This window comes from Cibotium barometz, chromosome 45, assembly GCF_041138505.1.
Source record: "Cibotium barometz isolate CiBa-2024 chromosome 45, ASM4113850v1, whole genome shotgun sequence".
Classification (NCBI taxonomy): Eukaryota; Viridiplantae; Streptophyta; class Polypodiopsida; order Cyatheales; family Cibotiaceae; genus Cibotium; species Cibotium barometz.
Genome location: NC_141090.1, coordinates 12982546 through 13010298, shown reverse-complemented (window position 1 = coordinate 13010298; position 27753 = coordinate 12982546).

The window sequence follows — 27753 nt, the reverse complement described above, 5'->3', positions numbered from 1 at the left end:
ATCTACACTAACCCTCTCTCTCCTTCAATATGAAATGAACCTCACAGAAGACCTCAGTCTCGAAGACCTTACACTAATTCGTATCAGAACATGGAGAGAGATGCAGATCCCAAAATCATAATAGGAATCCTTTGGGGAAATATAGTACTTACTATCCTAGCTGATATCTTTTTCTTTCCCTTACATCCCATAGTGCTAAACCTTCATAGTTGGTGTCAGATGCTACAATAGTCAGACATCCTGGATGACAGTGTCGATAAACTCGACCTGTTTATCCGAGATGATATACCAATCACACTGGCCAACTATGAGGTGGTTGCACGAAGTTATCAATGGGTTATTAGCCATGGATGGACTGAAGTATATAATACCCATCAATATTTAAATCTCTTCAAATCTACTTTATATCATCCTTTTGGTATTATAAAGCTTTACAGAAATATCCATAAACATTTGGAGGCTATTCTCACTACTGTGATTTATAATTTTGATAAAGAGCATATAGAATTTCCTCATATAACCACTAATGATATGAATATATTAACAAAGATGCTCCTCCAATTGAGGACATTAATAAGTGTCATGTAAAGGTGCTACAGAAGTTATATTGAGATACTAGCCACCCAAGGCCTTAGTTAGTAAGTTTTGGGCATCCAAGTGTTAATAAGGGCTAGTTGTATAAAAGGCAAATTCTCATAATGAAATGACACAATCCCCCTTTGTGCTATGAGACTCTTGTCTTTGTCTTGAGAGAGAGAGAGAGTGAGAGTGTACTCTAGCCTCATGTTTCTCTTTCATGCATGTGTGTGAAAGAGTGAGAGGTAGATTGCCTTGCATTGTGGTGCAAGCGACTCCGTGGTGACAGTGTGGAGGTGAAGATTGGAGGAGTGGAGCTTCCAAAAGCAATCTTGGGGAGCCTTGTGAGCTCAAAGAATTGGTTAGTACCCAACGACTGTTGTGTCTATTGCTTCTCCCATTTGCGGTTGTGTGGAGTTCCCTCTTGGGACGTGCGGTAGCCCATAACAGAAGAGGTTAAGTATTATTATTATTTCATCAAATTGTCATTTCTATATTTCAAATTTACAACCTTTATCTTTCATCATTATGAATCCTCTAGCCCCAACCATTCAAGTGAAAATTTAGTCACTTCAAAATTAGATTCTAGTTGAGAAGATGTTGAGATTGGATCTAGAAGATAGATTATCTCGCAAGATGAGGCATAGACATGCTAGTGATGCATCTTTAGACTGTGATGGTAACCAAATTCCAAGAACCATGCAAGCTACTCTTAGAGCTTAGGAGTCTAGGAAAGAAAAGAAGATTATCCGTAAAGCTTTTACCTTTTAAAAATTTGATGGCAAGAAAGATTCTCGCACAATACTTGCTTGGCTTAGTCAACTTGATGATTACTTTTTGGGGGAGGAATTCACTGAGAAGGACAAAATCAAGTGCGCTACCAATAATTTGGTGGACAATGTAGCATTCTGGTGAAACGTGACTAGAACCAAACAAGAACAAACCAAAATCTTGGAAGATATTTTAGAAGCTCATAAAGAAAGATTTCCTACCCTCACAATACAAAGCTAGGGCTAGACAATGATGGTCTATCTTCAGACAGCTTGAGAAAGAGAATAAATCCACTTATGTGGATAGGTTTTGGCAAACTTTGTTACAAATCTAGGTAATTGAGAAAGTTCAAACCAAGGATCCAAGAAGGAAGCTTATAGAAGGTTTGAAACCCACAATCTGCTCAGAAGTGAACATGTTTTGACCGCATTCTCTTAGCTCGACTATTTCCTTAGCCTTGAATTGTTAAAAGAAAAATGGCTTTCCCAAGGAAGCTATGACATTTCAAAACTCGACATCAAAGTTCTTGAAGCCTAAAACCTTTTCAAAATCATTTGAAAAAAATGGCAATAACACATGTATTGATACTAAGGTTGATGATTCACAACAAGCTAATAAGGACGATTCAAAGAAGTGTTACAAGTATTGATACTAAGGTTAATGATTCCCAACAAGCTAATAAGGATGATTCAAAGAAGTGTTATAGGTGTAACGAGCTTGGACATATTGCATCAAATTATCCATGGAAGTCAAAGCATATTTCACTTGGATTAAACATGATTGATGATAATGATCAAGAATACCCTTACTATGAGAATGGACATATTGCATCGAATTATCCAAGGAAGTCAAAGCATATTTCACTTGGATTAAACATGATCGATGATAATGATGAAGAATACCCTTACTGTGTGACGAGTATTCCAACTCCTAAGGTAACATACTAATTTCATTTGTATTTTTATAATAAATTTATTTAAAACTTTTTATAAATTTCAAGGAGAGTCTTTATGCATCAAAATTAGAACTCCTTGGAGGAACCGGCCCTTCCATCTTAAACTATGCTTTATGATTTTTTCACTACAAATCAATCGTGGTATGGGACACAACAATTAATCGTGTGTGGATGATTCCAATGCATCCTTATCTCTAGATTTATATGGGATAATTTATGGTGGTATGGGACACTAGAATTTATTACACATAGAATTCTTTCATTCAATGTCTATCTTTTATAATTAGAGAAGATACTAGAATTTGTATATTGTAAGACATTGATCTTCTTTCCTCACAATAAGAAAACACGCAACTGAGGTTAGTTTCTTATCCAAGCAGAAGGGATGTTACATAATGTACATCCTTTTAGCTAAACAGGGATTCCCATACGCTAGTGTGCCATTCTAGTGGATTGGTATCATGGGTCACCTTGCATTAAATACTAGCTACCTATTATTATTGGTATAGCCTGAGACCATGCTTGACAAGTGTATGTTGTTAAGGTATAACAAGTAGTTCCATGCTTAACATATGTATGTGGTCGAAGTGAAACAAGTGGACTATGCTAGACAACTGCACACGGTTGAAGTGTAACAAGTGGTTTATGAAAATGATGTTCCATGCTAATTGAAGTGTAATAAGTGGTAATCCACGCCATGCTAGATGATGCGTATAATAATACTCTCATCGTAATGTAACAAGTGGTGAGTGTATGTTAAGTTTGTGCCTATCAATGTTTTATATTGGGGGTAATTGTTGTGGAGCTAGCAATCAATTGGAACAACTAATGTGTTTACATTTATGAGATCGGTGATGAGCAGTGCACATGTCGCACATGGAGGATTTTATCAATATAATCTTGGATTATTATTATTATTTATTTTTTTGATGGCCATGTGCCAAATGATTGTACATATTATTTATGCATGCTAGTGCGTGGCGTTGCTATATTACTAGCACATATGTTAGAAGAGTTTTGGTTATTTAACACTTAGTGTGTGAACAAGATCTAGTGCTCTATTTTTGTAAAAGTTAAAAAGCAAGCCCAATTTTGTACGCACAACTATTATTGGCTCCTTGGGCTATATATTAATTACAATTCTCAAAATACTCATGTTTTGAAAGTGGAAGCTGCACACATGAGGGGAGGGGAGATTGCACCCAATAGTGTGTTAATGGTGATGTTTACTCTATCTTATTGTTTGGAGATGCATGAAGGAGATTGCACCCAATAGTGTGTTAATGGTGATGTTTACTCTATCTTATTGTTTGGAGATGCATGAAGGAGATTGCACCCAGTGTGTTAATGGTGGGCATGCGGATGCTTCCTTGCTGCCTCTCTACATTTTAAAAATCTCATCACTTAACATGTTAGACTAAAAATAGACAATAATTTAATTTATAAAGGATTGTAGAATTGATAATGGATTGCATGTATATTATAATTTTTAAGTTTTGTTTTATATACATCTAATATTGGAATGTGTAAACAGCATGTCAATTGAGAGACCCCTTTGGCCCCTCCGCGCACTGGATTCTCGGTTGGTAGCACAGCGGAAGTAACTTCCTCTTACGCGGGGCAGGGTTTCCCACTCGGGGCCTCGGCCTCGAGAATGTCCGGGCATGAGACTAATCTGGTGGTCATTCTGAAACCGAAACTAGAGTATCGATGATAGAGAATTGATGATTTGGCCCTTGGTTCTCAATTGCGGCATAAATCTGACCTCTTTCCTCTTCCACTACATCTGCTATTATAACTGCTCTGGCTGCTGTGCAAATTGGGGCGGAACTCTTTGTCTTTGGTTACCCCAATTCTGGGAGGGAGTTCTGAGATTACTCTATACAAAGGCAGATGGTTGATGTAAGATTCCTCCCCAGCCCCTCAAGATGCCCAGTATCTTCCCCTGTAATCAAATCCCTCTTCAAAAATATAAAAGATCTTGTTTCTACATGTTTTTGCCTAGAGAGAGAAAATATTCTAGAGAGAGGCTATTCAGATTTTAGATATTTCTGGATGGAAAAATATCTCTTCTTATTAAAATAAATTCCCCAAAAACAGAAGTTCAAAAAGATTTTCAGAAGGTGCATTAGAAATCAATTATAATATGTTCAAAAGGCCTTATCCTAGGGGTCCAGATTTTTGGAAAATTTTAAATTAAGGTTATGAGGGGCCAATCAAATTCATCCAAATGTAGGGAGGAGATAAACAGAAATAAAGAAAATCCCCCCAAAAATGAGTAAATACTCACATAAGATGAAAAGTGGACTAAGGACCAAAGGAAATACTAAAAAAATGAAATTTTGACATCTCAAAGTGGGGATTCCCCCTCATGAAGGAGGCGCCTATTTCACATGCGTGGTGGAGTTTTAAATTCTCAAATATTGAGATATTTCATCTCTCCTCTCTCTTAATTCAAGTCTAGTTCCAAAAAGTAAGCTAAATTGACCCAAAAATGGTCAAAAATTGACCAAACTAATCTGAAAAATTCTAGAATCAGTTTGCTTGGTTAGAAGATCACTTTTTCCTATAAATAGAAGCCTCCCCCTTTGTAGAAACTTAATAGTCTTTTATGCACTGTTACTCTACTCCTCCCAGAGCCAAAAATAGTGAATTTCTTAATAATTATTTAGTTTTTGACCATTCCCTCTTCTAAAGAATTGGTGGCCACTCTTGTTGCAAAGAAGAGTAGATCCCTCAAACCATCAAGCCAAAGGAAAGCTCTCAGAAACTCATGTAAGCTAGAAATCCTACTTTTTCTTTATTCTTTTTTTTAATGGTTTTCTAATTTTTGTTTTCTTGAAATGTAAAATGATGCTATGCCTTGTTGGAAAGGCTTCCCCCTCTCTCATTCTTAAATTCAGCCTTTCTTTATCCTAGATAAGTAATCTAATTGTTGGAATTAAATTTTTCATATTATTTCTCTTTTAAAAGTGGAATTTGATTAGTTTAGAATGCTTTAAACCATTTGGGGATAATTTTTAAGTGACTTAAGGATAGGAAAATTTGAAAAATGCTCAAAGGAGGTTATGGCAAAATTTTCTTAAATTTTGTGAAATAAGTTTTATCTTTTATTATTCAAAAAGAGTAATCCCCAGCGTTTGTGTATTCTAAAAGTGTTATTTTCATTCTAAGCATAGAAAAATGCAGAGTAGAAATATTTTTATTATAAAAGTTTTATTTCTATTAAAATTAAATTCTATGCATAGAAAGATGCATATTGGTTATTTTTTTAATTATAAAAGAGTGATTTTCATTAGATTTAAATTCTATGCATAGAAAGATGCATATTGGTTATTTTTATTATTATAAAAGATTGATTTTCATTAGATTTAAATTCTATGCATAGAAAGATGCATATTGGATATTTTTTATTACTTAGCACAGTGTGTGTGTCACCAAATGTGACCAGAGTACATGTACATACACCTAGTATCAACAATACATGTGCAAACCCTATCTACACTTCCAAAATGCATTGCTACCTCCTGCAGTAACCAGATTTCGACGAGTAAGTGTGGGGGAGAGGAAGAGCTTCAAACCCTAGCAAGCAAACACACACACAAGAGAGAGATGGATAGCTGAATTTTCTTCTATCTTTTTCTTCTCTACTCAACCAACATAACATAAAGATAAGAGTACACACTATATGGGTTAGTACTCAGCTCATACAACATACAAGGGTCGGTCCATAATGTGGTCCTGACTAAATGAGATGGTGCTATAACTATGCCAGTCTCTAGTAATCCAAAATGGTTGTCACACAGCCTATCATCCCACTAGCCACATATCACCCATAATCTCACCAACCATGCCAGTGGTGCAGATGTGTAGATGCGGAAGCTATCACACACCCAGGCGGGTCATCAATGTCTACCGTAGCACTAGAAGTTGAGCTCGATATCTCAACATTTTGCACAACCGGTAAAATTTGCCTGAAGTCACCACCAAATAGCATAACTTTCCCACCAAACACACTATCACTTTGCATAATGTCTTTCAATGTCCTGTCGAGTGCTTTATATGTGTACTGATGCATCATTGGAGCCTCGTCCCAAATGATTAACCTTGCAAGCTTCAACACCTAAGCCAGTGGGCTGTTAGCTTTGATACCACATGTGCTAGAAGCATTGAGCACCAATGGGATTTTAAAACGTGAGTGTGTTGTATGACCATTTAAAAGTAACAATGCAGTTATTCCAGACGATGCACATGCCAATGTAACTTGATTCTCTCCACGTGATCATGACAACAAGTCATTATAAAGATAGATTTTGCCTAATTCACCTGGTCCATCAAGGAAAAAAACACCACCTTGGTTCAAAGAAACAACCTCAAGGATAGTATCAAATGCTCTTGATTAACAACTATTTAGACTCCTTTCCATGGTAATGGACAAATCAACCTGTTGTTTTGTGAACAGAATCAAACATCATCTCTTCCATCAGCAAACCATTGTTGACACTGGCAACACTTGATCTATTAGGAATAGGCAACCCTTCAAAATCATGCAACTACTTTCCATACTGTTCTAAGAGGTCTTTCATTTGCAACAGAGCTTGATTCTTTGCTATAGAATGACAAACACCAACATCTACATACCCTCTCTGCTGCAAGATTCCTACCATTGAGTGGAATTCCAACATGCCAACCATCCTCTCCTCGAGGAAATAGAAGAATATATAATAGAGGCATATATACGAATGGTGCAGGTTAGATATTTTTTTATAGCACCTGTGTGCAACACTATTTGAATATCTCTCTATACCCCACATGTAAATCATCTCCTTGAACCAGCATGATAGCTGCTACCTCACTTCCTATAGGAACCAAGTATTGCCTTGAAGTTGATCGCGCTTCGGTGATGATGACCATTCTCAAATCTTCATGTGGACTTGACTACAACATTTTCCTCATTGTACGAAGTGCATAGGCATACGGATTATATCCATACATCATTGTTTGCAACCTCTCAAGTACATTATGATTTAAAGAAGGCATCCCATGAACTCTATTCTCTAATTCATGCTCTGTATCATACACATAGTTGGGCAAATCGAGGAGCCACATCTCGTTTTTCATTAGATATTACAGAACCAACACAATGATAGGTAGTACCATGGATTCAAAAATTAAATACTCCTCCTCCCTAGTGAACTGATTATCCAAGTGAGCACCCAGTGAAAAAAATGCCAAGGCATTATTGTAAGAGCGTATATTCTTTTTGTATTCCTTACTTGCATTATCATTACCAAGTAGCAACTCAACCAACTTAGGAGGTGGATTTTCCAAAGGTCATAAATAGACATTCCCATTTCCACAGCAGTGTTTGCCCAAGTAAGGGATCCTAATGAGTGAAGAGGGCAATCTCCATAATACACCACCATAGTTGAGTGACATTTGGATTTAATATCTTTCACATCCAACGACACAATAAATAGAATGAAAATTATCATCCACAGGAGGCGGCTCATTTAAATCAAATGAAAAGGTGGCTCATTCCATATCTCTCTATGCTTGTGCATTTCAATGTTCATTGATAGGTTCTTGAAGTACCATAGCATTGGTAATTTCTCTGTTTCTTATGAGTAAGTGGATTCCACCATGGATTCCTCTATGTTCCTCCTCATTTTCAACCCTTCCAAATGTTCCAATTTCATTTTCATTAAAGTAATCCATTAAATCATATAGCTCCTAGCCATCTTCAATCTCCTTCGAAACACAAAATAACGAATACTAACGTCCTTTTTTAACATTCTTAACTTCAAACACCAACATAATATTCTACTTCAACAACCATTATCACGCATGGGACCCTGCTCCAGATAGACTCAGCTTAATAACAATATAATTCTTAGAGAAGTTTTTAATACATACGTGAGTATAACATATACAAACCATTTCCTACATAAATAAGTGAGCATAACATATACAATCCATCTCTTATAGAGAGATAAAGGGCAATAACATATACAATCACAGAGAGAGAGAGAGAGAGAGAGAGAGAGAGAGAGAGAGAGAGAGAGAGAGAGAGAGAGAGAGAGAGAGAGAGAGGAAATAGAAGTTGAGACACAATAAAAAAAGTGTGAGAGAACAAAATAAAAGAGAAAAGTATTAAATTTGAGAAAATAGAAAATTCATAAATATCGCCAAAAGGGAGAGCCAAATCTGAAAGTTGCAATACAATTTGTCCCTTGAGTAAAAATATCATTACTCTTACAAAAACTCTAGGCAACTACCCAAGCTTCTAACATACGGCTCATCTTTTTCATAATAGCATTGAGTCAATTAACAGATATCTTAAGACTCAATACCTCCAAGCCTAAAGCACATACTTGCTCTTTTAGAGAATCCACTTGTTCTTTAGATTGCCCATTACATCCACCTAGACGTTCCCCGATTTCAACATGCATATTGAAAAGATGCAGGGGGGAAGAGAGCTTGAGCTCTTGCAAGCACACACACACACATACAAAACCCTAATAGAGAACACATAAGGTGAGAGGCTGAAATCTTCTTCTTCTTCACTCAACACTCAACACACCATATACAAGAATAAGAGTACTCACAATATGAAAGGTACTCAACCAAATACATACATGGGTTCTCTATAGTGTGAACCCGACTAAATGAGCTGGCGCTATAACTATGCCAGTCTCTAGAATGGCTGTCACACAGCCTGTCATTTCACTGGCCGCATATCACCCAAGATCTCACCAACCATGCCAGTGGTGTAAGTGTGGGGCCTATCCCCCAGAGGTGGGTCATCAGTGTCCACCGCCTCACTAGACGAGCTCGATATCTCAACACTCCCCCTCGAGCTCAACTCCATCTCATGTACACCAAGCGAAGCTCTGAATCTGCGAAGCTTCTCTGTACCCAATGCTTTGGTGAAGATGTTAGCTACCTGATCCTCTGTGCTGACATAAACAAGGTCAAGATCTCCTGCCAAGACCTTCTCTCTGACGAAGTGGTAGTGGACCTCTATGTGCTTCGTACGAGCATGAAAGACTGGGTTCCTGGCCAACTGTATACTGCTAATGTTGTCACAGAAAATGACAACTTGTCTATCCACTGATAGACCCAAATCTACAAGTAGCTTTCTCAACCAAGCTACCTCACATGCTGCCATAGCAGCTCCTCTGTACTCGTCCTCTGTACTCGATAGAGCAACCGTAGGCTGCTTCTTGCTGCTCCAAGTCACAGCAGCACTCCCCAAAGAAAACATGAATCCACTGGTAGATCTTCTATCTGAGATACTACCAGCCCAATCAGCATCTGTGTACCCATGTACACATATCTCTATCCCAGTCTCATAGAATAGTCCACAATGCAGAGTAGACCTCACATACCTCAGTATGCGTCTCACTGCATCCAAATGCGGTTTCCGTGGAACCTGCATAAACTGACTCACCAACCCAACAGCATAGCTCAAATCTGGTCTGGTGATCGTCATATAGATCAAGCTTCCTACTATGTGCCTATACATAGTAGGATCCTCCAAGATCTCTCCTGAATCTGCACTCAACTTGCCATTCTAATCCAATGGCACAGAAATAGGCTTACAGCCTGTCATACCATACTTGGACAACATGTCCAAGCCATACTGTCTCTGCAGTAATCCAATACCATGTGGTGACCTAATCACCTCAATGCCCAAGAAATATCTGAGCTCTCCCAGATCCTTCATCTCGAACTTCTGTCTAAGCAAGATCTTTACATCAAAGATCTCTGCATCATGGTCCCCCGTAATGATCAAGTCATCTACATAGATGACAACAAGCACAACTCCTCTATCACCATGTCTCACATACAGCGAGAAATCTGCATTGGCTACATGAAAGCCAATAGTGACAAGATATTCAGAAATCTTGTCAGACCATGCTCTTGGTGCTTGCTTTAAGCCATACAAGGCTTTCTTCAACCTGCAAACATGCTTGGGGTGACCCGCATCCTCATATCCAGGTGGCTACAACATATACACCTCTTCTTGCAAATCCCCATGCAAGAATGCATTCTTTACATCCATTTGATGTAAAGACCATTGCTTTGACGCAGCCAATACTATCACAACTCTCACTGTTGCCATCTTGGCAACTGGGCTGAAAGTTTCCTCATAATCAATCCCATATGTCTGCGCATATCCTTTGGCTACCAATCTAGCCTTGTACTTGTTTATGCTTCCATCACTGTTATGTTTAACTTTGTACACCCACTTGCATCCAATGGCTTTCTTGCCTTCAGGCAATTGCACTAAATCCCAAGTTTCATTTCCATATAGTGCATCCATCTCCTCATCCATAGCTTTCTCCCAACACACATTTCCAACAGCCTCATCAATGCATGTGGGCTCTACAACCTGCACAACCTTTGCCATATATGCATAGTGATGTGCCACATAACCATCATATGTAAATCTGTCCGGGTTCTTCACTCTCCCTGATCTTCGCAACTTTTCATTCATGGCTTCCATAGACTTCTTTACACCAGGTGTTCTCATAGCTCGGATCCCAAGCTTCTCATCAAGGCTCATATCTGAGCCACTAGACTCTCCATCAACATGAGAATGCCCTGCAGAAACGTCAGGCATACCAAGGGGCTCAACCACTTTCTCTTTTCCTTTACGTGATGTACTAATCACATTTGCAGAACTGGTATTATGACGCAGCTTGCCACTCCATGGTCTATCAATAGACCCACTAGATGAGGACTCTCTTGGTCCACTCAAAGACTGTGATTGTTGACCTGCATTCTGTGCAACCACACTTCCACTCACATCAGCCCCAACAGCTACTTTTTTAGCAGCATACCAGCTGCTCATCTCATCAAAGACAACATCCCTGCTTACCCTCAACTCACGTGTCGCAGGGTTATAACACCTGTATCCCTTTTGCTCAAGGGAGTATCCAATAAACACACATTTTTCAGCTTTTGGATCCAGCTTAGTTCTCATCTGGCACATGCACAGCTTAGTTCTCAGCTCATCTGGCACATGCACATATGCAATGCATCCAAAGACTTTCAGATGAGACAAATCTGGTTTTCTGCCAGTAAACCTCTCCTCTGGAGTTACATCATGTATGGCTGCAGTTGGAGTCCTGTTCATGATGTATACTGCTGTAGAAACAACCTCAGCCCAATAGCTATGCGGCATATTCTTCTCTTCCATCAATGCTCGCGCAATCTCAGCAATGTGCCTGTTTTTCCGCTCAGCAACTCCATTTTGCTACGGAGTGTATCTGCATGTAAACTATCTCCGAATACCATTCTTCTTCAAAAAATCAGAGAACTCATTGGAGAAGTACTCTCCCCCTCCATCTGACCTCAGGCACTTTACATATTTCCCTGTTTGCTTTTCAACCAAAACTCTGAAATTTTGAAAGTGAGTGAACACCTCACTCTTCTCCTTCATGAAATATACCCACACTTTCCTTGTGTGGTCATCAATGAAAGTCACATAATACCTGCAGCCTCCCATAGATATGGTCTTCGTAGGACCCCATACATCTGAATGCATAACATCTAGTACATTTCTGCTCACATATCTGTTACGTGGAAACACATGCTTTGTTTGCTTTCCAAATTGGCATGCTTCACATATTTTCTGCAGACCTTCCACTTTAAATTTTGGCAGCCCTGTCACAATTCCTTTTGTCTGCATAGACTTCAATCTCTGCACATTTACATGTCCAATCCTTTTATACCAAATGTCTGTGTCTACAACAATTCCTGAACCATTTGCAAACATCGCAGCACTCATTTCAGGCATGTCTACATTCAATGTAAACATTCTGCCCACTTTGTTTCCTTTTGCAACCAACCTGCACTTGTCTTTAAAGTCTTCAACATAACAACCATCAGGGTTAAACCGTGAACCTACAAACCCTGCTCAATCATCTGGCCAACTGAAACCAGATTCTTTGTTATGTTCGGTACATGAAGTACATCTGCAAGGTACTTCACTTTGCCATCCTGCATAGACAATGGCACATCTCCAACATGGGCAATTGGATGAGCAGTGTCATCCCCCTACAACCTGGTCTTTCCGAGTTTTTCATTTCCTTGAACCACTCCCCATGACTCGTCATGTGGTTCGAAGCGCCTGAATCCACATACCATACATTATCTTTTTGTGCTGCATCAACATTTTCAGACATGGCATTCACGACATGCTGCATAACAAACAACCTTTCATTATCCTCATTATTTCTGCTTGAGGATGCATAGTTGTTTTGCTGCACTTTCCCATTTTGCAGTCAGCCTGCTTCTTATAACATTCTGCCTGCACATGTCCAGGCTTACCACAATAATAGCATTCACGTGCATCATTATACTGCCTTTGCCAATTTCCACGGCCTCTTTGACTCCCCCTGCTTCTGAATCTGCCTCTTCCACCTGTGTGTTGTTGTTGTTGTTGTGTATTTTGGGACTGTTGTTGTTGCTGCTGCTGGCCATAATTCTGATTACCTGTTCGGCCACCTCCTTGACCGCGTCCACGGCCTCCTCTACCTCGTCCTCTTCATGAACTCGTGTAGAAGGCCTCCTCTACCTCGTCCTCTTCATGAACTCGTGTAGAAGGCCTGTTGCTCTGAACTGTTTTTGCTTTGTGAAGACTGTTGGTCTTCACCCAAGCTCTTCTCTTCGATAATCAGCATAGACACCAAATCTGTAAAGTTGGGAATGTTTTCCCGAGTCTGAATGGACGTCTTGAACGCCTTGTATTCCGAAACCACGTAGATAGACTTTCACCTTGTCATCATCATCTACTAACACACCAATAGATGCAAGGGATTCCACAATACCCTTTATCTTCAGCACATAGTCATTCACAGACATGCTCTTTTTCTCCACAGTATGAAGTTCATTCTTCAACTGTATCTTACGTGCCTTGGTATTTGTTTCATAGAGCTTTACCAAGGTGTCCCATGCCTCCTTGGGGGACTTGGCATCCTGAATATGCCCAATCGTGGTGTCCTGTATACTAATGGAGAGCCAATACATTACTTTCCTTGCTCCTTGGTTCCAGTCTTTAAACTCCTTCACATCTGCAGCAGCAGTCGTTCGGTATCTCTGGTGCCTCTTCATGCTCACCTTCTATGTAGTCCCAATAGCCCTTTCCCATTAGGAAATTCGTCAACCTGAACCTCCAAGCATGGAAGTTATTCTTATCTAGCTTCTCAGCCACAATCTGAGTTATCCCATCATTTGACATCTTGCCAAACACACAATTTTACCAGAAATAGCACTCTGGTTTTTCTGCACAAACTGCTGTATTTTCTGCAGCGGTACTGTAGTACTCTCAAATGTCACAACCAGTGACTTCAATGTGCATACATACACCCAATGGCAACTGTTGACCTCTTTGCAACACCCACAATGTCTGCTCAGTCAATCTGTCTTCCTGCAGTTCTTAAAACAGAGTTCTGCAGAGAATCGATGACTTACCCGCATTGCTCGAAATCGCCTGCTTTCTGAAAAACGGAGGTCGCCCGAAACGCGTTTCCGGCCCAAAAATTATAGTCCGTAGGACTGTATAGTTGCCTAATAGCTTTACTCCCACGAAGAAAGCTCCTCTCAATCAGAGATCGTTGCCGGTGCCTCCCGTAGAGCTCCTGACAAGGGTGTAGTCACCAACACAAATAGGGAAGAGTAGTTGAAGCTCTTACCCTCGTATCGCTTCCTGTGGTTCTCTTGCTTGCAGCTCAGCCCTTAGCACAAACCAGGCTCTGATACCATGAAAAGATGCAGGGGGGAAGAGAGCTTGAGCTCTTGCAAGCACACATACACACACACAAAACCCTAATAGAGAACACACAAGGTGAGAGGCTGAAATCTTCTTCTTCTTCACTCAACACTCAACACACCATATACAAGAATAAGAGTACTCACAATATGAAAGGTACTCAACCAAATACATACACGGGTTCTCTATAGTGTGAACCCGACTAAATGAGCTGGCGCTATAACTATGCCAGTCTCTAGAATGGCTGTCACACAGCCTGTCATCCCACTGGCCGCATATCACCCAAGATCTCACCAACCATGCCAGTGGTGTAAGTGTGGGGCCTATCCCCCAGGCGGGTCATCAGTGTCCACTGCCTCACTAGACGAGCTCGATATCTCAACACATATTCTCCATGAAAGAAAACATGTCTAGTTGGTTAGCCTCCATATGACCATTACTGTCAAGGACACGATGGAGATGATGAGACAACTCGTCTCTTAGCGTATCTCCCCTTTGGCTGCCACTTCCATGGATATCATCCCAAAGAGCATTTAAGTACTCATTGCAAGCAACCTGATTTTTCTTAGTACGCTCGCATATGTCTGCAAAATTTTGTAGACGTTTAAAGTTTGATTGTCCGGATGGAGACCTTGACCTAGCAAGGTGTTTTGTAGCTTGAACATTCATCAACTCCAATGGAGTAGACAAAGCTACTTCTTCATTGGAAGAATCCTTTTGCAGCCAAAACATCTCTTGAGTGGTTGTTATCATTCTGAATCTCCATTTGCTAAAATTCAAAATTAATATCTTAAGGCTCTATAAATATCTCTTTATATCGTTGTGCCAACATATAACTAACCCTATACACATGTAGATTCCTCCTAGAAAACTATCATAGATACATATAACTGTCTCTCTATTGGAAAATCATAATTTTTTTAACTTTTTCAAGAACGTTTCTCAGGTAATAAAAGAACTATTCTCCAAGGCTACTATAGTTTGTAAATTCTCTAAGACCCATTATACTCTCTCTACAATCTCAAAGTCAGTAGTCTAATAAATGGAATGTTTCTAGCTTAGGTATCCAAGCACACCACCAATATTATAAACTGTTTAGACGTGGTAACACACTCGATGAGATTGAAAGAGAAATAGAGAATGTTTTGATGTTCTCTCTCTCTCTCTCTCTCTCTCTCTCTCTCTCTCTCTCTCTCTAGCCAACTATACATATGAACAAAAAAAAATCTTTATCTATGCATCACATATTGATAATAAACACACAAATAGATAAAGACAAAAATGGAAACAAAAAAACTAACCTCAAGTTGAAGAGAGAAATGGATTCGAAAGAACCAACTTTGATGTTATTGTCCTTGTGCTTCCTTCTACACAATCACATGGAGAGACCAAAAAATAAATAAACTTATGATCTCTCTATTTTTCTAACCCAGTCCTAGCTACATTTCACACTAAATACACAATAAAAGGTAAGAGTAACTATTTGCGTATTACATGATTGTGTGTTATGTGTGTGTGTGTATGAGAGAAAGAGAGAGAGAAAGACAATCAAATAGAGAGAGAGAGAGAGAGAGAAAGAGACATCCATCAATAATATCAAAGCTTATTACATTATCTTTACCAACTTCCTTAATGGAATACAACACTTTTCCTTGGAGCTCCTACATCTACTAGCCACAATGTAAAAGCCATCTAGTAATCCCAATGCCTCTTTGATTAAGAGGAGCTTGAGATTATCATCTAGCCTATAAGGGTCCAAGACTATATAAATATACTGAGGATTAATATTATCCCACCCGTCAAATCCAAGAACTTCCCATTTTGGGGTAGGCTGGCATCCAAAAAAAGCCCAATTGTGGCATCTCCTCAAAGAAGACAGTATCCAACAATTTATTATTGTCATAGGTCAACTTTAATATATTTAATGACATGTCTTTACATAAAATATAATCAAACTAGACATTAATAACAATCATGATCGTTTTATATTTAGCAAAAGGAAGATTATAAGAAAAGAATGAAAAAATAAAATCCATTCAAAATCCAAAAGCAACCAAATTGATTTTCGGAGGAGCTTATGCTTTGGGATACATTTAATAACTTCATCAAATACTTGTCGTACTTGATCTCTTTCAACATGGACAATAGAGTCTATTTCATAATGATCAATCAAGCCTAGGCTTTCTTTAATAATCATAAGCATAATATTTTCATCTAATTTGTCTAAATCTAAACATATTTTAATTTGACAAAGATCGTTCCATCCAACAGCGTTGAAAAAAACGACGCTCAAATTCTGCAGCCAAATTCACCCTCTCCTCAAAGGAAAGAGTACTCCTCATGTGCTTTAAAAATACAAGTAACCTCTTCCATCTCTATATCAATCATATATACATACATATAAGTAGACGTATGACCACTATGTGCGTGAGTGTAAATTTTAATTGTAACTACTGTATACATGCGCATGGGTGTAAAAACACAAATTGAAACTACTATGTGTGTGCACATGTGTGTTTGAATTAATACATGTAAGTCAAACCCTTTCCTCGGTCCATGTGTGAGTGTGTGTGTGTGTATAAGAAGTTGCTCTTACTAATACATATAAGTAAGTAGTTGGTACAATATATACTACAAAGGTAACGCACATACTAACTACATACAATTCAAATCACAATCCCACACCCAGACTTCCACCCCATGCCCACACCTTTCCCATTTGGATGACTAAAATATTTTTAAACACTTCCACTCTATCTTTCTCTCACACACACACACTCACGCGCACACCCACATACTTTTGCTATTCAAATAACTAAATTATTTTAAAATACCATCACCTTTAAAAAAACACACACACCGCCTACGAACCTCGCCTCCTTGTGCCCCCAGCTCCCGCCTTTCCTTCGCTCCCTCTCCTTCTTGTGCAGCTGCACTACCCCTCCCTCCTCCTCACTGCGCCATCCCCACCACCTTCTCTCAGCCTGCGCATGTCCCCCCCACCCCCTCGCTGCCTGTCGCCTGCCCCTCCCTCTCCCAGCCCTTCCCTCCCCCTCTCTCCGCCTGCTATACTGATGTGTGTGCAAGCCCTTCTCCTCCCCCGCCTCAGCTCCCCCCTCCCCCCCCGCTATCCTCTCTCCTTCGCCCCTGCTATCCTCTCTCCTCCCCCCCGCTATCCTCTCTCCTTCGCCCCTGCTATCCTCTCTCCTTCCGCCTCGCCGTTTCCTCGTAGGGCTGTGTCCCTCCCGTTGGTGACCCCGGTCTCTGGCCTTTTCCCTATGGAGGACTCCATGGAAGCCGCTCCGACTACACCTGCCGATTTCGGTCTCCGTCTAGAGTTCACAGATGCAGATCATCAGTTGTTTGTTTCCACAGTATCCGCTCTTGAGGCCTCCTCCTTGGTCTGCAAGATAGTGGGTAGCCGTCCGATGTGGAGAGAGCTTCGCGACCTTTTGCAAGGCAGCCTCATTGGCGTGCCTGCCAAGATCGTCAGCGTCGATTTTTTGGGACGTGGCTACTACAGGTGGATTTCGAGTCCCCCCAGGCAGCTCAGACGGTGCTGGCTCGGAGCCCCATTGCCCTCCGCTCATCCCGGGCGTTCCTGACGCGATGGACGCACGGTTTCGACCCCGCTTCTGACCCGCTAGCACGCGCGATAGGTTTCCCCATCACTATCTGCTTTCCTAGACTCCGCAGGGAGTACTTGCCCCTCTTGTCATCCATTGGCAAGGCGTTCGGGCAGGTGGTGGAGACGCCTCAGACAACGGCTTCAGTGATAGCTCGGGCAGCAGGACTCTCGGCCATTCGTGTGGTGGTTCGGTCACCGAAGTCCCTCCCGAAGACGATCCTCCTCCCTTGTCTTTCTGGAGGACATCTGATACAGCGCGTGGAGTATTCGGGCCTCCCCGGCCAGTGCTACATCTATTGGGAGATGGGCCACCTCGCACGCGCCTGTCCCCGCAAGGGGGTTCATCCTTCACGTTCTGCCGCCTCTGGACCCCCTTCAGGAGGCCCGAGGGGTGGCCATCCACCTCAGAGACCGGACATCCCTGGCTCGTCTCAGCAGGCGCCATCATTTGACGAGCAGGCCCCCCCGATGGAGGATGCCGCGCAGACCCAGGAGGCTGGCGGCGGATGGCAGGAGGTTCGCCGGCGGAAAACACCCAGTCCGCAGGGGACCGTCGTCGCAGACGTCAGCAGCAGCAGGCAGCACAGGCTGGTGGACAGGCTGGCGGACAGGCGACTCCGACTGGCGTCCAGGCACCTACCCGCACTTATGCTCCAGTCAGGGATAGGTGGCCAGCAGGTCCCACCCTGATGGACGAGGATTCAGTCTCAGTGCCTGTTGAGGCCGCCGGTGGAGCCCCCCATGTGGAGACCCCGCTCCCGCCTCCCCCCCAGGGGGCCCCGCCCCCTCCATGGAGCAAATTCTTGAGGATCCCGGGCCGCACTCCGCGACCCCCGGCCCCTCTTCCCCTCACTCGTTCGGAGAGCACTCCTTCCACCCCCCCTCTCCCCCCCCACCACCAGCCCCCCCTCCCGCCTCCCCCGGCGGCCCCCCTGACACCTCTCCTCTGGCAGATGCCTCTCCATCCTCTCCCCGCTCTCCCCCCTCCTCTCCGCGAGCCACCATCCCTCCCTCGGCGGGGGCCTCTCCAGGATACTCCTCCAGACCACCCACTACCCCGGGGCAGCGCAGCTGGGTAGGCCAGAGTTCAGTTCAGCGACTGTTCCACCGCCACTCCGGGCCGGTGGAGATGGCGATCCTAGCTTCGCCCGCCACAGAGTTCTCTCTAGCCTCCCCTGGGGGACCCCCGCGAGTGATGGGGCTCCCAGTGGATTACGATTTCTTCAGGTGTCTCCAGCTGTTCGAGACACTGGTCGTGCCCTTGCGAGTATGCGTGGTGTGCCATCCATCTCGTTCTCCTTCAGTGGGGTGAGCAGCATGGTGGCCTTCTCCTTTCCTCTCAGTGTTACCCCAGACACAGCATGGGATTGCAACTCTGTAGAGGAAGTTTTGCATGATCAGATATTGGAGTTTTCTCACCACTTCAGTGACTTGGGGCTCACGGACCTATTGTTGCAGACCCGATTACACTCAGCCCGCATGAGCTTGTTTGGTATAGGAGATTGGCAGGCGGATCCGGTCCACACCTTAGTTGATGAGCCGGTGCTGCTGATTCTCCTCCATGCCGCCCCGAGGATGCAGCCTACCTTTAGATACATATATGCAGAGGATTGGTCTCACGCCTATGCCCTGGACAGGGCGAAGGTGGAGTGGGGCTGGACATAGAGACAGGTCACCCTCTTTTTGGAGAGACTCCGCACCCGGACAGACAGTGACTATTCTCCCTCCAAGCCGGCGCCCAAGACTCACAGAGTGGAGGGCAGCTCATCCGGGCCGGCTGAGAGGGGTGAGCCAGTGGTGGCGGCTGCTTCACTTGCCATAGCTCATCCATGAGGATCCTCTCATGGAACATCTCTTGGTGGACCTCGCTGCGGCTACATTGGTCGGGGCAGACTTCGCCAGGAGATCCAGAGGGCTCTCGCTGGAGGGCCCATAGATATCCTTTTCATCCAGGAGCACCACCTTTCTGTCGGGGCGCACCCGCACCTGCGGGAAGATCTTGCCAAGTAGGAGTCACACTTTTTGGTCACCGGCATATGGCTCCCAATAGGGTGGAGTATGCATCTCAGTCACCGAGCAGCTTCTATCCGAGGTTGTGGATTCTGGCACTCTGGTTCAGGGTCAAGCGCAGTGGATCATCCTTCGGGTTGGGGAAGACCGCATTGGCTTCCTCAACTTCTACGCCCCTAATGGGGCGATCGGGAGAGCTGAGTTCTGGAGCACCATTAGGCAGTCCCTCCCCATGGCAGACCATTGGTGCCTAGGGGGGGATTGCAACATGCTGGAGGATGCAGAGGACAGGATGGGGGGCAGCCAGGAGACCATTCATGGGCCAGAGCTCGCTGCCTGGGAGGAGCTAGTGCTGCAAGTGAGAGGCCAGGATCCGTGGACTCTCTCGGAGTTTGGCAGGATGCAGGGGAGTTTATCTTTCTCGCGCTCAGATAGACGGGCCACAGGAGTTAACCTTTCCCGCATCGACAAGTTTTACATTGATGAGTGGGCTTGCGATAGAGGTGGCACTGTGGGTATACTTGCAGGCTCTTCTTTTTTAGACCACTTTCCAGTGCTTCTCCAGATCGAGGACCCTACGAGAGGAGAGCGAGGCCAGAGCGTTCGGATTCTAGATTGTCTCATAGAGGAGCCCGAGATTGCGACCAGAGTTGAGCAGGTCTGGTGGGAACTTCAGTTCAAGAGAGGATCGGCAGAGCCAGCGATCTTGATAGGGGTTTGCAGGAGATCAGTAGGATGCTCAGACAGGCTACCCTGCTGGAGGCTTTCAGAGAGCAGGAGAGGAGCCTGCGGGCGGGCAGAGGAGTCTAGCTTCCCTTCAGAGACTTCAGGAGAGGGATCCTACAAGCCCTTGGATTTCAGAGCAGATGGAGTCAGCTCGCACAGAGATCAAATCCATCGAGGAGAGGAGGGTGGAGTTCCGATTCCATGCTCGGGCATCTTTTTGGACACAGGCTGGAGACAGAGTGACTCGGGATTTCTTTGAGGTGAGACAGGGCCTCGCTTCAGACGAGAGGTTCTCAGGCGTCTTTGGCAGGCTGATGGCCAGATAGTGGTGGATCCCCAAGGTTCGGGCGATCGCCACCACAGATTTTTACAGGGATCTGCTCTCTACTGAGCCAGCAGATGACAGGGTGAGAGAGGCTCGGGAGGCAGTTTGGAGCTTCACGAGATTGGTTGTGCCGGCCCATTTGCAGCACTCCCTTCTCTCCCCCTTCTCGGATGCGGAACTGGAGGCGGCTCTTCAGGCACTTCCTCGGGGCAAATGCCCAGGAGAGGACGGTCTCTCAGTGGCTTTCTTCCAGAGGTACTGGGGTCTCTTGCATAGGGGTTTCAGATTGGCATTCCAGGAGATCATGGAGTCGGGAGACATGCCGGACAGCATGGCAGCAGAGGGGTTGATTCACTTGATCCCCAAAGAGGGAGGAGACAGACTGGAGATTAGACAGTGGAGACCGATCACCTTGCTAGGCACGGCCTACAAGGTCCTAGCTAAGGCGATCAGCAGAGGCGGCTTCAGCCTCACCTTCCGGACATCATCCACTCCACACAGACAGGCTTCATCCAGGATAGGAGCATCCTGGATAACATCTTCTCTTTCTGGGAGGCTACGGCTTTGGCTAGATTTCGGCAGGAGGATCTGGTAGTGCTCCTTCTCGACTTCGAGAAGGCATATGATCGGCTCTCTCTCTCTCTCTCTCTCTCTCTCTCTCTCTCTCACACACACACACACACACACACACATGATGAAAAATAGGTAGAGGGAGAGGAGACACACACACAGGAGCAAACCCTAATGTATTATCAAACCCTAACCATAGAGGGAAGCCATCTCCGTTCTCACACAATGCATTAAGCCATAATCCATAATCTAAAGCACACTACATGTGTTGTGTCCACACACTGCTAACCCTAGCTAATGTCCACACACTATGACCAGCTGGACGCAGTCATTTATGTCTCACACATATTACTACCTAACATGCCAGCACATAGTGCAACTGGCACAAGCTGACATCGAGCTTGAACCCCTCTCAAGCTCATGATGTACTGCCATAGATGAAGATGTAGATGAGCTTGGGCTATCAAATCTCTCAACACTCCCCCTCAAGCTCATCCCATGTATTCCCAACATAGTACGGAAGTACTCAAAACTCTCCTTGCTAAGTGGCTTTGTAAAGATGTCGGCCACCTGCTCTTCAACCTTCACATACTGCAAATCCACTGTACCATCCAACACTTTCTCTCTGACAAAATGATAGTGGACCTCTATGTGTTTGGTCAGCGCATGAAAAATTAGATTTTTGGCCAACTGTATGCTGCTCATGTTGTCACAATGAATGACAACCTTGCCATCCATAGGCTCACCCAAATCAGCCAAGAGACTCTTTAACCATACTCCTTCACATGTAGCAATGGCTGCACCCCTGTATTTAGCCTCTGTACTAGATAAAGCAACAGTAGGTTGCTTCTTACTACTCCAACTCACCACTGCACTTCCAAATGTAAAGGCATAACCACTAGTAGACCTCCTGTCATACGAGCTACCTGCCCAATCTGCATCTGTGTAGCCATGTACATCCAAGCCTTTACCATGCTCATAAAGAAGACCATAATGTGCAGTGGTCTTTACATATATCGCATAATGCGTCTCACTGCATCCAAATGAGGTTTTCTGGGGCTCTGCATAAATTGGCTTACTAGCCCCACAACATAATTGAGATCCGGGCGTGTGATAGTCATGTAAATAAGACTGCCAACCATCTTCTATACATAGATGGATCATCCAACTCTTCACCAAAATCAGCCCGCACAGCTTCACATTCTGCTCCAGAGGTGTACTCATTGGCTTACACCCTATCATCCCATATTTTGCCAACATATCCAATGCATATTGGCGTTACACTACCATGTCCCTGCATGGTCTTTGATCACTTCAATCCCAAGAAAATATCTCAATTCACCCAAGTCTTTGATATCAAACTGCCCACTCAATGCCTTGACATGCATAACATCATCTGTAGCATGATCTCCTGTGACAATCAAGTCATCCATGATAAAAAACAGAAGCAGAATGAAACACACACAAGAGAAGCAAACCCTAATCCATATCCATCAATCATAAAGAAGGAGAGAAGCCATAGTCACCATCTCTCTCACACACACAAAAGGAACATAACATAGTGTTATGTCCACACTACAAAGTAAACCTAATGTAATGTCCACACCACACATGACCAGCTGGACGCGGTCATAAACACACCACACGATATCTATCTACCATACTGTCACTCTGTCAGCACCCATGTGCTATCCTCCAGCTGTATACGAGCTTGACATTTCAACACTCCCCCTCAAGCTTGACATGTCCATCTCTAGGACTCCCAATCTGGTATGGAAATACTCGAACTTATCCTTACCAAGTGCTTTGGTAAAGATATCTGCAACCTGCTCATCTGTCTGCACATATGTCAAATCAACATGCCCATCTAGCACTTTCTCTCTGATGAAGTGATAGTGGACCTCGATATGTTTGGTCCTGGCATGATAAACTGGGTTGCTAGCAAGCTGAATACTACTCATGTTGTCACAATGAATGACAACTCTCATATCACTCTGTAACCTGACATCATCTAGCAACTTCTTCAACCACATAGCCTCACATGCAGCTATGGCTTCTCCACGATACTCTGCCTCTGTGGTAGATAAAGCAACTGTAGGTTGCTTTTTACTGCTCCAACTCACAGCTCCACTACCAAGGCTGAAAACATAGCCACTGGTAGACCGCCTGTCATATGCACTACCGGCCCAATCTGCATCTGTATATCCATAGACATGCATGTCTTTTCCTGCCTCATAGAAAAGACCATAATGTACGGTAGTTTTGACATATCTCAGAATCCGTCTCACAGCATCCAAGTGAGGTTTACGAGGACTCTGCATAAACTGACTCACCAAACCAACTGCATAACTGAGATCTGGCCTCGTAATGGTCATGTAGATAAGGCTACCAACCATTTTCCTGTACATGGTGATATCATCAAGCTCATCACCCAAATCAGCCCTAAGCTTCATGTTTTGCTCTAATGGTGTCAACATTGGTTTGCATGCTGTCATACCATACTTTGCCAGCATGTCAAGTGCATATTGCCTTTGCACCAACCATATACCCTTGCTTGTTCTAATCACCTCAATGCCAAGAAAGAACCTTAAATCACCAAGGTCTTTCATATCAAACTCTTTGCATAAAGAGGCCTTAACCTCATCAATGCCTTTCCCACAATCACCTGTGATAATCAAATCATCAACATAAATGACTATCATCACGATACCATCATGTGTCTTCTTCACATAAAGTGAAGAGTCTGCATTTCCAACCACAAATCCAATACTGACAAGATATCTGCTGATCTTGTCACTCCAAGCACGAGGTGCTTGCTTGAAACCATAGATTGCTTTCTTTAACCTGCAAACAAAAGTCGGATATTTTGGATGTACATATCCTTCTGGCTGTTCCATGTACACCTCTTCTTGTAGTTCACCATTCAAGAAAGCATTTTTTACATCCATTTGATGTAAAGCCCAACCTTTTTGTGCTGCTAGTGCAATGATAGACCTCACTGTAGCCATCTTAGCCACTGGGCTGAAAGTTTCATCATAATCAAGACCATAAGTTTGTGCATATCCTTTAGCGACCAGCCTTGCCTTATGTCTCTCTAGGCTGCCATCTGACTTGCACTTTACCTTATACACCCATTTGCAACCAATTGCATTCTTTCCTTGCGGTAACTCAGCCAATTCCCATGTATCATTTTTGTCCAAAGCATCCATCTCTTCATCCATGGCTTTCTGCCATACATGCTCTCCAATAGCCTCTGTATAGCATGTAGGTTCCACATGCTTTACCATAGATGTCATGTATGCATAGTGCATAGCAAAATCTCTATATGTCAATCTTTCCACTGGATATCTGACTCTCTGGGATCTCCGCAATGCATGCGGGTCACTCTGCACACCTGTAACTCGAGCATGTGGTGGCACATATCTGTCCTGCCTAGCACCAAGTGTGCGTAAAACAGGTATGCCAAGCTCCTCATCCAAACTCTCAGAACTAGAGGACTCATAGCCTGTGATCCCAATTCCTTCAACACTCTTCTTGCCTTTATCCATAGCACTACTCCCAGTGCTCACACTCTCATGCCTCAAACGTCCTGACCATGGACGTACACTGCTACTCTCAGCTTCTGCTGGCCCAGACATAGTAGTAGAACTAGAACTTGCTTGTGATGGCAAGTTCACAGGCACATTAGCCTCAAGTGTGTCAATGACTCCCTCATCTCTTGCTTTGTACCAACTAGCAAGCTCATCAAACACCACATCACGTGAGATGACTACTTGTCTAGTTTGAGGGTTATAACATTTGTAGGCCTTTCGATCCTGTGCATATCCAACAAATACACATTTCTCTACCTTAGGATCCAACTTCCGTCTTCTTTCATCAGGCACATGGACATAAGCTACACATCCAAAGACTTTGAGATGTCCAATGTCTGGCCTGTAACCTGTAAGCCGCATCTCTGGCGTGCTTCCATGAATGGCTGCTGTAGGTGTTTTGTTCAGGATATACACTGCAGTAGCACATGCTTCTGCCCAATAGTAATCTGGCATGCTCTTTTCATTGAGCATTGCCCTTGCCACTTCACATATGACTCGATTCTTTCTCTCAGCCACACCATTTTGCTAAGGTGTATACATGCATGTCAACTGTCTCCTTATCCCATGCTTCTGCAAGAAATGCTCAAAAGCTTTTGAGGTGTATTCACCACCTCCATCTGTTCTCAGACACTTAATCCAACAGCCATATTGTTTTTCTACAAGAGCTTTGAAATCCATGAATTTTTCCAGCACTTCACTCTTCTCTCTCAAAAAATATATCCATGTCATCCTGCTGAAGTCATCTATAAATGTCACATAGTATAGACTTCCTTTGATAGATGGGTTTTGTGCTGGGCCCCATACATCACTGTGCACTATCTCAAGTGGTCTATTACTCATGTTTCCTTCTCTAGGAAACCTCAACCTTGCCTGCTTTCCAAACTGACAGGCTTCACAAACATGCATATGTCCATCATATTTGAATCGAGGCAATCCACTGACAATGCCTCTTGTTTGCATGTTCTTTAATCTCTGTATATTGACATGTCCAATCCTCTTGTGCCACATGTCAATGTCCTGCACAATCCCATTGCTCTTTGAAAACATGGCTGAGCTCAATTCTGGTATGCCTGCATCCAATTTGAACAACCTTCCTTCCTTCTTGCCCTTGGCAATCAATCTACAGCCATGCTTAAAGTCTTCCACAAAACAGCCATTCTCATTGAATCTTACTTGTAATCCCTGCTCAACCATTTGGCCTACTGATGCCAAATTCTTTGTGATGGATGGTACATATAACACTTCTGACATATTCTTCACATTTCCATCATGCATCCTCAAAGACACACTGCCAACATGTGTTATAAGATGCTGAGTATCATCTCCTGTGACCACATAACCATTTGTATCCAATGGTTGCATCTTCTCAAACCACTCCCCATGACATGTCATGTGGTTTGAGGCACCTGAATCCATATACCATGACTCATCTCCTGCATTCTGAGAATCCATTGTCCCCATAACATGATTCATTGCAAAAAGATGATTCGAACTCCCATCATTGTTACTGGTAGATGCATAATTTCCATGTTGTGGTCTTCCATTCCTCATATCATTCTGCTTTTTGTAACAATCTTTTGCCATATGTCCAAGTTTGCCACAATAGTGACATTCAATCCCATTCAAATTTTGTTGAGGACCTTGCCATCGTCCTCTACCACGAGTACCTGTTCCAAATCTCCCCCTATGGGATTGAAATCCACGACCTCCACGTGATCCAAATGATGACTGTGAATTCTGAAAATTCTGATTTGATTGTGGTTGAGTAGACCTGTCATTCCAACCACGTCCTCCACGGCCTCGAGGGGTAAATCTCCCCCTGCCTCGAAAGCCTCTAGATGAGTAAAAAGCCTGATTCCTTGCATGTTCATCATTGCTTGACGACGAGGATGCACCACCTGTAACACTCATACCACCAAGGCCAAGCTTCAATTCTTCCACAATGAGCAATGACACAAGCTCATTAAAGTTTGGCATTCCTCCCAACCTTACTGAGATGGAAGTGTCAAAAGATTTGTATTCTTTGCCTAAACCACGCAATGTGACAGCAACCAAATCATCATCATCCATTGGGGCATGGATTGATGACAAAGAATCTGCATAACCCTTGATTTCCTGAACATACTCATGTATACTCCGATTCCTTCGCGTTACACTGTGAATCTGTTGCTTTAGTTGTATCTTCCTTGCACCAGTGTCTATCTCATACATTCGGCACAATATACCCCATGCTTCTTTCGGTGTATCTTCATCTTGGATGTGAATAAGCAAGGCATCTGTTACACATATGGAAAAATAATGCAACACCTTCGAAGACCGCTCTACCCATTGCTTGTGAGCCAGTAATAACTGAGCATTATTTGGTTGAGGAGGTAGGTATGGCTCCGGGTCTTCCTCCGAGACGAGACTCCATAAACCTTTGCCTTTCAAAAAACTCTTCATTCGAAACTTCCACACTTGAAAGTTAGTGCGATCAAGCTTCTCTCCAACAATCTGTATCGGACCATCTCCCATTGTTGCAAAAAATATAGTAGATGTACCCCTTTGACAAGTTGTATGCCGGACTTGTAAAGCTTAAAATCTCTCCAAATCACATCAAATGCTTGCAAATTGTGTGCATTAACATCCCACAATGATGCATCAACAATGTACACTCGATCAAAGTTGAAACCAAATGATACTCCTTCACAAAAAAATTTCTGGTTTTTTTCTCGCCAGTAACCAGTTAAGATTATGCTCTAAATCCTTCAAATCTTGTCCAAATTCAATGATTCAACTTGCATTGGCTTCCTAACACATTGCTCCAACATATCCTAG